At 42.9% G+C, this 9006-nt stretch overlaps 1 pseudogene; it reads right to left on the bottom strand.

Annotated features, from left to right (window-relative positions):
- Positions 1 to 674: 674 nt before the first annotated feature.
- LOC101586418 lies at positions 675 to 3001 on the bottom strand (annotated as a pseudogene).
- Between the last annotated feature and the right edge of the window lie 6005 nt (positions 3002 to 9006).

Below are 9006 nucleotides of genomic sequence, written 5' to 3'. Positions count from 1 at the left end.
TGTCTTGGCCCAGCACTGGCGTCTCCCACTTTCCTTCGGTCTTCTCTGAACTCAGTGAAGTCCTAACATACAAACACAATTACAGCAGGAAGTAAGCAGTACAGCCTAAAGAAACATTCTAGCTTGTTGTTGTTGTTTGAGGCAGGGCCTCACTATGTAGTTCAGGTTTGGCCTTGAACACTTGTTGGTCATCCTCCTGTCTCAGCCTCCTGAGAGCCGTGATTATAGGTGTGCACCAGCCTGCCTGGCAAAATTCTAGTTTTTAAACAGAGGATAAAAAAAAAAATAAAATAAACAGAGGATTCATCATAAATGATTTTTCAATGAAATCAGACCAAGAAAGTCCTGTGACTGTGGTTCTAAAAAGAACCTATGTTAAAAAGGGCAATTTGTTAAGATGGGCTAGTGCTGACATTAAAAATCATACAATGACATAAAAATGATACATTAAATTAACAAGCAGTCTTCACCATTAACCTTTCTGTAAAATATTGCACATGATAGTCTTTCTGGCCATAAGGTGAGCAAAAGAAGACAACAGCAAAAATATCTGTTCAGACACTAGGTGAAGGCTAAGTAGGACGTATAATGCCTGCATGTGTACTACAGTCCAGTCAGTGCCTAAGCAGTATGAACCTGGATACGGAAGGCTGCCCTGGGAAGAGCAATGCATCTCAGTCACCAGTTCTTGAGATCAGAGGGGACCAGCCTGGCACGTATGCCATAGGTGGGGAGCACATGCTACTGGAAGGACTTTGGAAATGTGCATCACAGGAGCTCGGTGTAATCCCAATCACAGAATTGTTTTGAGGCCCCGCACCTTTCAAAAAGTCATCATCTTCATTTTCTATGAAATGGAGATATATTAATATCTCCTTTTAATGGGTTTCTTAAATTCCTGAAGCTCTTCAGCACTCATGTATTCTCATGTTTGATAAATAGGATCAATGAGTTTCTCGTAAGCACACAAAGATCAAAGGGCAAGAAGGGTCAAGTGGGTTTGTGTAGGTCTGCACCGAGTGCCCTTCAGCTGTATTTTTAGTGACTGGTAGCATCTGCTGATTGTTCCTCCCAGTGATAGTGTAGCAGAAGACTGGCTGGTACTCATTTGTGATAACAATGAAGACATTAACTGCTGATGGCAGGCAAATCTTCAGAGGGTTTAGTTGGCTCATCACTATATGTTGAATATTTAAACTCTGAAGGTACCTCAAACCTTCTTTTAGGTTTCCATCTCAAAGCTGCTTGTTGGGGGCTGGGGAGATGGCTCAGTAGAAAAAGTACTTCCCTGGCAAGTGCAAGGATCTGAGTTCAATCCCCAGTTCCAAAAAAAAAAAAAAAAAAAAAAAGCTGCTTGTGTCTAAAAACAAAGGTGTAGAACACAGATTGGCAGGCTGGATGAAATTGGCCATGGAGAGCAACATCACAAAAAGCACTTGCTCCAGAATCCTGTTTACTAAGGTATATGCACAGCCAGTTAACCAAAAGATCGAGGCAGGGCTTTACAGTGATAAGAGGAACAAAGTTAGCTCTTGCCAAAAAGCTCCCAATGTAATTTCCAGCAGCTTGCCCAAGGATGGCAGGGTTATTTGGATCCTGTGATTTTTTTTCCAGAGATGTTCCAAAAAAGCTTCTGCAAATCCCAATTTGAAGCTGTAGGGGTAAAATGTGAAAAATTGTACATGGCAGGAAGCATGGATGAGCAACAGGAGTTTGTCAAAAATGGCTATCAAATCGCGATATAGATCTTTTGTTATCAATCTTACCATCCACATAGCAGACATCCTTGATATAGGACAAAAGCAGGGACAGCAGATGTCCAGGCGTTCAGCTGCAGGATGGACCACCTGACCAGGCCACTCAGGACTATCCTTGTTTCTCCCTTGGCTTCTTCATCTTCATCCATAGTAAACAACCCTTCTGTGGAATCTGTCCTGCCAGGAGCTTGAGCCGCTGTCTCCTCGGCATCTTCAATATCCTGCCCAGGTGCATTCGCATCCAACTTGCATAGCTTTCCAATAACACGTTCTAGAATTTCATGCCTTAAGGTTGGAAAATAGACACTTATCCTTAGTAAGTTGTGAACATAACATTCCAGTGTTCTTTCTGATTTTCTAACAAATGGATATATATATATAATATATATATATATATATATTATATATATATAAAATATATATATAATTTTTTTTTTTACCAGTATTGGCATAAGAAACCATGATGTTGGTGGGACATATCTTGCTATTATTTGCAAGGCTCTGTGACATGTGTCAAAATTTTCATCAGAATCTGAAACATCTGTGTCACCTTAATGATTACTTGGGGAGGTACAAAATGAGAAGCAATCATGCCGAGATGTGGCCTAAGGAACAGGCTGTGCTGACAACAGATTACCAAGAAAGCCAAATACTCCTCTCCCACTGTTTGACTCCTGCTCAACCAAGGCAATCTCAACAAAATGCTGATAAGCTGCTTAAAATCTTTTGTCTTGTATATGATAGAAGAACGCAAGTCTAGCAGCCAATTAATCATCCGGTCATCCCAACTAAGAGACGGTGGCCAGGTTCACACCTCCCAACTAGGATCAGCGCTGTGTTACACCTACTCTTCACAAGGCCATGCTCCATGGAGAGAAGAGCCGCCACCTTTCCCGCCTTCAGCCACCTGGCTGCTGGGTGCTTTCTCTGTGTTATCTATGCAACAGACTTCCACAGGCTTGACCAATTTCTGATGACACTTTATATCTGGACCCAGCAGCTGGTTCTTCAACAACTCAAAGTCCTTTGTTTCACTCTTTCTGTATTTCAGCAAGACTTCTGTCACAATTCCACCAAACTGACGGTTTTTTTTTTTTTTTTTTTTTTTGAGGAGACCCAAAGAAATCATTCTTTAATGCAAACATATCTGAAACTCCTGTCCTTGAAGTGCCCAGTGCCGCCACCATAGATGCTGAAGGGGGCGCATGCATGGGTAACCGCGGAGGAAGCAGTGGGGCTGCCATCCCTCAGGAGACGGGGTGGGGGTTAGCGGGGCAATTTAGTTAAAAGAGTCATAGGATGGGCTGTAGCCTACTGGTGTCTTTTAAGAATAGATCAGGCCATTTTGAGGGAAGCCTGGGTGAAGAAGATAGAAGGAAAAGCCAAAGCAGTGAGAGAAGCCTCAGAAAAAATAGCCGTGGGCTGGGGAGATAGCGGCACAAGTGCCTGCCTGGCCCTGAGTTGAATCCCTGGTATGAAAGAAAGAAAGAAAGAAAGAAAGAAAGAAAGAAAGAAAGAAAGAAAGGCAGCCCTGATAAACCCTGCTGTTGGACTTTTGCTATTTATCTGCTAGTAGCTGCCCAGTACTTTGCTTTGCAGTCCTAGCAGGTTAAGGCCCTTGTGAAGGTGTGTAGTACATTCCACCTGGGGGTAGTGGTAGCTCCAGATGTGCTGTAATGTAAGAAGAGGCCACACTAGGCTTGAAACCCAGATGTCCTGATTCAAACCCAGGTCTTCTGACCACAATTGTAGTGCTTTCTCTATTACAAAGCCATAATTTTGCAGGGCAACGGAGCACTTCAGAAAGTAGTTAGGTACCAATGTAGGAGACACAGGCATTTAGTCAGATTGAGCTACAGAGTCCAGAAAAATCCCATAAATACTCCCCTTCTGTTCTTGGCTGCAAATTGAGTCCAGCTTGGTCCCTATGTTGGCAGGCTTGGGCCTCAGCTGGGTAACAGGAAGAAGCCAGCCCATGAATATGGTAGGTGGGAGGACTCTGGATGGTGGCAAATAAACAGAGAATTAGTTGCACATGTTTCTTTGTTAGTATGAGAGAACTGGAAAGCATATGCTGGACAATTACAGTTAACTTCATTTTTTTCATATATAGCTTAGCTTTGTTTTCAGACAAGTTGTTGAAACTATTCCCATTCACAGACCCATGAAGTATACATAGATATTTTAAAAAGTATAAGTCATGGCTTACTTACACTGATTTTCTTTGAATGAAAAATGAGGGAAGCTTTTTCGAAATGGGTAAATGTCATGAGTTAAAGATGGAATCAGAGTCACATACAAGTGAAAAACAACTCTATCCTTATTATTATCTTTTATTTTAGTATAAAATATGCCTTTATCATCTTGTCACTAAGAACATTTAATAATAAATGAATTCAAAGAATAAGACAAACACGGAAGATGTGAGTAAAGCTAGTGAGGAGCAGGTAGAGAGAAAGGGGGGTGCATAAGTGTGATTCACATCGCTCTCTGAAGAATGAGGTACAGTGTTTCCTGAACCCCTCTGCCTGGAACACTTCCTCCCACCTCCCTTGGCCCACTCACCCCTCAGGTCCCAATTAGAGTATCATCCAGAGACAAAGTTCTCCCCTACCTCTGGCTTAGATGGCTCGCTCCCACACCCACGGTGCTGCAGCCTCTTCTTCCTGACACTCATCACCTCTGCCCGTGCTTGTTCCATGTCTGTTTTCCTGAGTAGAAGGGGAATCCTGTGGAGCCTGTGATGGATCGCATTCGCCTTCTTCACCCTTGAATCCCCATCTCCTGGCCAGCTTTGGCACTGTTCTCTATCATTAGGTTCACAGTTAAGCTTATTTCTTCAAGACACTGTTTTGAGGCAGGACGATCATCATGAGTTTGAGGCCAGCCTGGGCTACAAAGTGAGTGTAAGGCCAGCCTGAACTGCATGGTGAGACCCTGCCTCAAAAGAAAAAGAAAAAGTGCCTGTTGAAAGAGGAATCTAAGCTCCAAGATGTCCTCTATTCTTAGTTTCAAGAGGTAATAAAAGATAAAAAAATATTAGAAGGAACTACCTTTTCTTCATTCTTCACATTTTTATCACTTCTTATTGGAGTTCCATGAGAACAGGGCTACTACTTGTATTTTATTGTTATTTTTTAAAATTTTCTTTGAACTTGTATTTATTAGTACGTTATATTGTAGTAGATCAGTTTAAGTTTCAAAAGATTTAATTCATACCTCCATTGGTATGTGGTTTCTTTTTAAAAGAGTCTGTATTAACCATATTCCACTCGGGTTCTTAACTGCTCAGATGCTCCACTCCTCCACGCGCTCTTTCTCTTGGGCCTGGCTCCATTCTATGACCGAACTGGAGTCCTTTCCCGCATACCAGACACTAGAAGAGTCCAGCGCATAACCCAATGGGCTCCAGTCCACTGGAGAGGTCAGCATCCTTTTCTAAAGCATGCAATATTCCCCAAATTAAGCTGTTTTGGTCATTGGTCTTGGCACAAGATGAGGGAACATACACTCCTTCCTGTTCAGATGTAATCTTCCCGCGCGCAGCACCCGCCGCTGCCATGTTTCCCCTTTAGTGATGACATAGTGCTACCTCACACGTCTCTCCTTTTTTGTTATTTTAGCTAGAGCAGTACCTGTCACATAGCAAGTTAAAGAACATATTTCTGGTAATAAAATATATCAAATGAAATACTGCTATACTGCAATAAAAAGTCAAAACAAAAAACACGAGTAACATAATAAAAACCAGAATGTAAAAAAAAAGTCACAATAATAGAAACCCTTAAACCTGGCAGTTTTCCTGGGATCTAAAGTGGAAAAAGGTATAGCCAATTACTTTGTTATTGTCGCAAAACAAAGATGAGATCCAGAATTCATTAAATACAGTAAATGGGCAATTTCCAAGGCTAGTGCCACATCCCATATGACAGGAGCCATAGGGGCGACGAAAGCAAAGGACATGGCACTGCAATGCAAGAAATGAGGCAGGATTGGTCAAATGCATAGCCCATTGGGTTGTCGAAGGGTAGAATCTGTAATGCGTGTTCCTAAAATTCCTACCTTGGGGCGGGGGAGATAGCGGCATAAGCACCTGCCTGGCAAGCACAAGGCCCTGAGTTGGATCCCTGGGACCATGAAAAATTTCTACCTTGTAAACTCTGTGTGTGTGTGTGTGTGTGTGTGTGTGTACATTGGGTCTACAGGGTGTTAAGGGTCTCACTACTTGATCAGACTCATAGTGATCCACCTGCTTACCTGCTTACAGCCTCCCAAGGGCTGGCACTACAGGTGTGTGCCACCTCGCCCAGTCTCTACATTTTTTTAGATGCTGATTTTGGAGCAAATATTCAGGAACTTGTGGGAATTAAATGAACTAATCCATGTAAAATATCTGGCACATTCCAACTTTGCAAACAAGCTTTGTCTGTTGTTGCTCAAGTACTGACCACCTAGAGAGAACTTCATTTGCCCAAACCTTGAACATCCTTGCATTGTAGCCCTTCTGGTAAACCTAATCAGAAAAGCAACAGCAACATCTTCCTAGGAATGATTCCGCAGTCTATTTTTCCTGCTTCTGTATCTGTGTGCTGTAAAAAGAATATACTGCATGCTCACATTCTCTGAAGTTCCCTGAGATCTCAGCACCCTTTGACTATTCATTTACTTGTTCATGATTTACTTCTGCAATGAATATCAAAGCTTTATTACTTCCCTCAAACTCCCTGTCTGGACCTCACCTATCTCCTTTTCTTTTCTCTTTCTTTCTTTCTTTTTTTTTTTTGTATTTTAGGGAAGGGTCTACAGGGTGTTCAGGGTCTCAGTACTAGATCCGACTCCTAGTGATTTGCCTGTTTACAGCCTCCCAAGAGCTGGGATTACAGGCGCACATCACCATGCCCAATCTCAATCGCCAGGCCAGCATGGCAGGCCCAGGGATCGAACCCTTGGCCCCTGGCACCTGCTTGAAGGAACTTTAATCCGCTGAGCTATTTGGCCAGCCCACCTATCTCCTTTTCAGCAGACAATTTTGCTTACATGTCAATGGAGAAAAATTCAACCTTATTGAAAGGGACTAGATACTGTGAGTGACTATTAGTTAGCTTAAATCACATTGCAACACATCAGATGTCTAACTGAAAGATGAAATTGCGTGCTCTATGTGGAGATACATATCACATGCAAAAATGTCTTTTTAAAATGCAGTGACAAACGGGGCAAAAATCAAGAAATATGCAAATACAGTAGGAATGTGGAATTCCAGGAAGTACAGGAATACAAAAGCAAGCCCTCATTTTGAACACTGGATACCTTGAAATTTACTTTTTTTGTAGAGTAGATAAAGCCATATACTTAAATAAGATGTTCCATTTAAAATGAGATTACAGCAAGACCCCAGAGCCTTGTATCTGTAGTCAAATGTGAACAACAGCACCACAAAAGAAAACAAAACAAGACAAAAATAAAATGTTACATTTCAGGACAAGTCACCAAGGACATTTTTCTTTATCCTGTTTTCTGTTTAGGGGAATGCTAGTTTGAAACCAATAGCTGGGCATTAGGTGTGTGCTAATAAAAACCTAGAAATAATGGGTAAATAGCTGGAAAAATACAACCTACACTAAAGTTATGATATATAAAGAGTCGAGAAGTCATGATTCCCATCCTGATAAGGACAAATCTGTAGAAAGAGAAAGTCAATGATTTCATGAACCTACCAGAGAACTGTGTTTGAGGGATGTTATGGTTTGTGTCTAGTTGTCCTCCCGAAGCCTCATGCAGTCATGGGGCGGACTTCTAAAGTTTGTGACTGATTCTTGGTCCAACGCTGGGATTATGGGTGTGAGTGCTACACCCACCCTGGGGCAATCAGCCTGCATACAATATAAGGAAGGGAGAGAGGCCTGCTCTTGCTGCTGCTCCCCTTTTGTTCTTGCTGCTTTGCTATTTCCTGTTGCCATGAACTGCTGCCCTCTGCCATGTGCCACCCTGCCTTGGAGCCAGCCGAGGATGGACTGACACCTCCACAAACTGTGATAAATAAGCCTTTCCTTCCTCAATTCTGGGCATCAGGTATTTCATCACAGCAATGAGAGAAAGACAGGACAAAGTGGCACCTCTAAATCTAGGGAGACCCGTGAGTACAGACTACTATGTAATTGGGATATCCAGAGAATAAAATAGAAAGTGACACAGGCAAGATGGTGGCACATTCCAGGTGCTTGTTCCCCCATGAAAGTTCGTAAGTAACTGCAGATTGGCCAAACCAACTTAATGGGTACACTGCAAATCCATCATAATCTACAGTGAATGCCCAGTCAAGAAAAGAATACCTTCAAACACTAGGAATGTCATGGGTTTTTGCGCCCTTTGCTCCTATCTTTCCTGGCATGGCACGGCCAAAGCACTTTAGGGAGGATGGTGCTCTAGACCTCAGTTTTCTTCTGCAAACTGGAGGCAGTAAAGTGGATCTCTTCCAATGGTCTAATCTGTAAGGGGCTGCCTGCCTGGTCTCTGTGTTGCCTAATTTAGAGCTCAGATGGCCAACACTCGCATGGCTTGGCTTTCAGGCTAGGAGAAACCACAGAAAAGTAGAAATGAGTCATTGAAATGACAGAGAGGGGGCTGGGGAGATAGCTCAGTAGAATAAGTGCAAGGGCCTGAGTTCAATCCCCAGTTCCGGAAAAAAATAAATGACAGAGAGGAAGGTCAGATCCCTAGGGCAAGAGATTGATGACTGAAGGATGTGACAGAAACACTAAGGCCTCAATAAAGAGCAAAGGTGAGATTCATAGAGAAAAGCAGCCATGTAGCTGGGCGTGGTGGCACACATCTGCAATCCTAGCACTTGGGAGGCTGAGGCAGGAGGATCACTGTGAGTTAGAGGCCATCCTGCACTAGATAAGTGAGTTCAAGGACAGCCTACACTACATAGTGAGACACTGTTTCAGAAAAACAAGCAAACAAATAGCAACCATGTGTACTGGGAACACACACACACACACACACACACACACACACACACACAGAGAGGAGCCAGGGGAAGTACACTTTAAAAAAGTCTTGAAAAGACCCTGGGCTGGAGGATAGCTCAGGGAATTAAAGCACCTGCTTAGGCAGATGCAGGGACTGGGGTTTGATTCCCAGCATGCTGTGCCAGCCCTGCCCCTGGTGCACGCTGAGACTGTGGCACACACCTGTAATCCCAGCATTTGGGAGGCTGAAAACAGGAGGATCACTAGTAAGTGAT

Source organism: Octodon degus, unplaced genomic scaffold, assembly GCF_000260255.1.
Source record: "Octodon degus isolate 3935 unplaced genomic scaffold, OctDeg1.0 scaffold00004, whole genome shotgun sequence".
NCBI lineage: Eukaryota > Metazoa > Chordata > Mammalia > Rodentia > Octodontidae > Octodon > Octodon degus.
The sequence above is the reverse complement of the archived record's forward strand: the minus strand, read 5'-3'. Positions and strand labels throughout refer to the sequence as shown.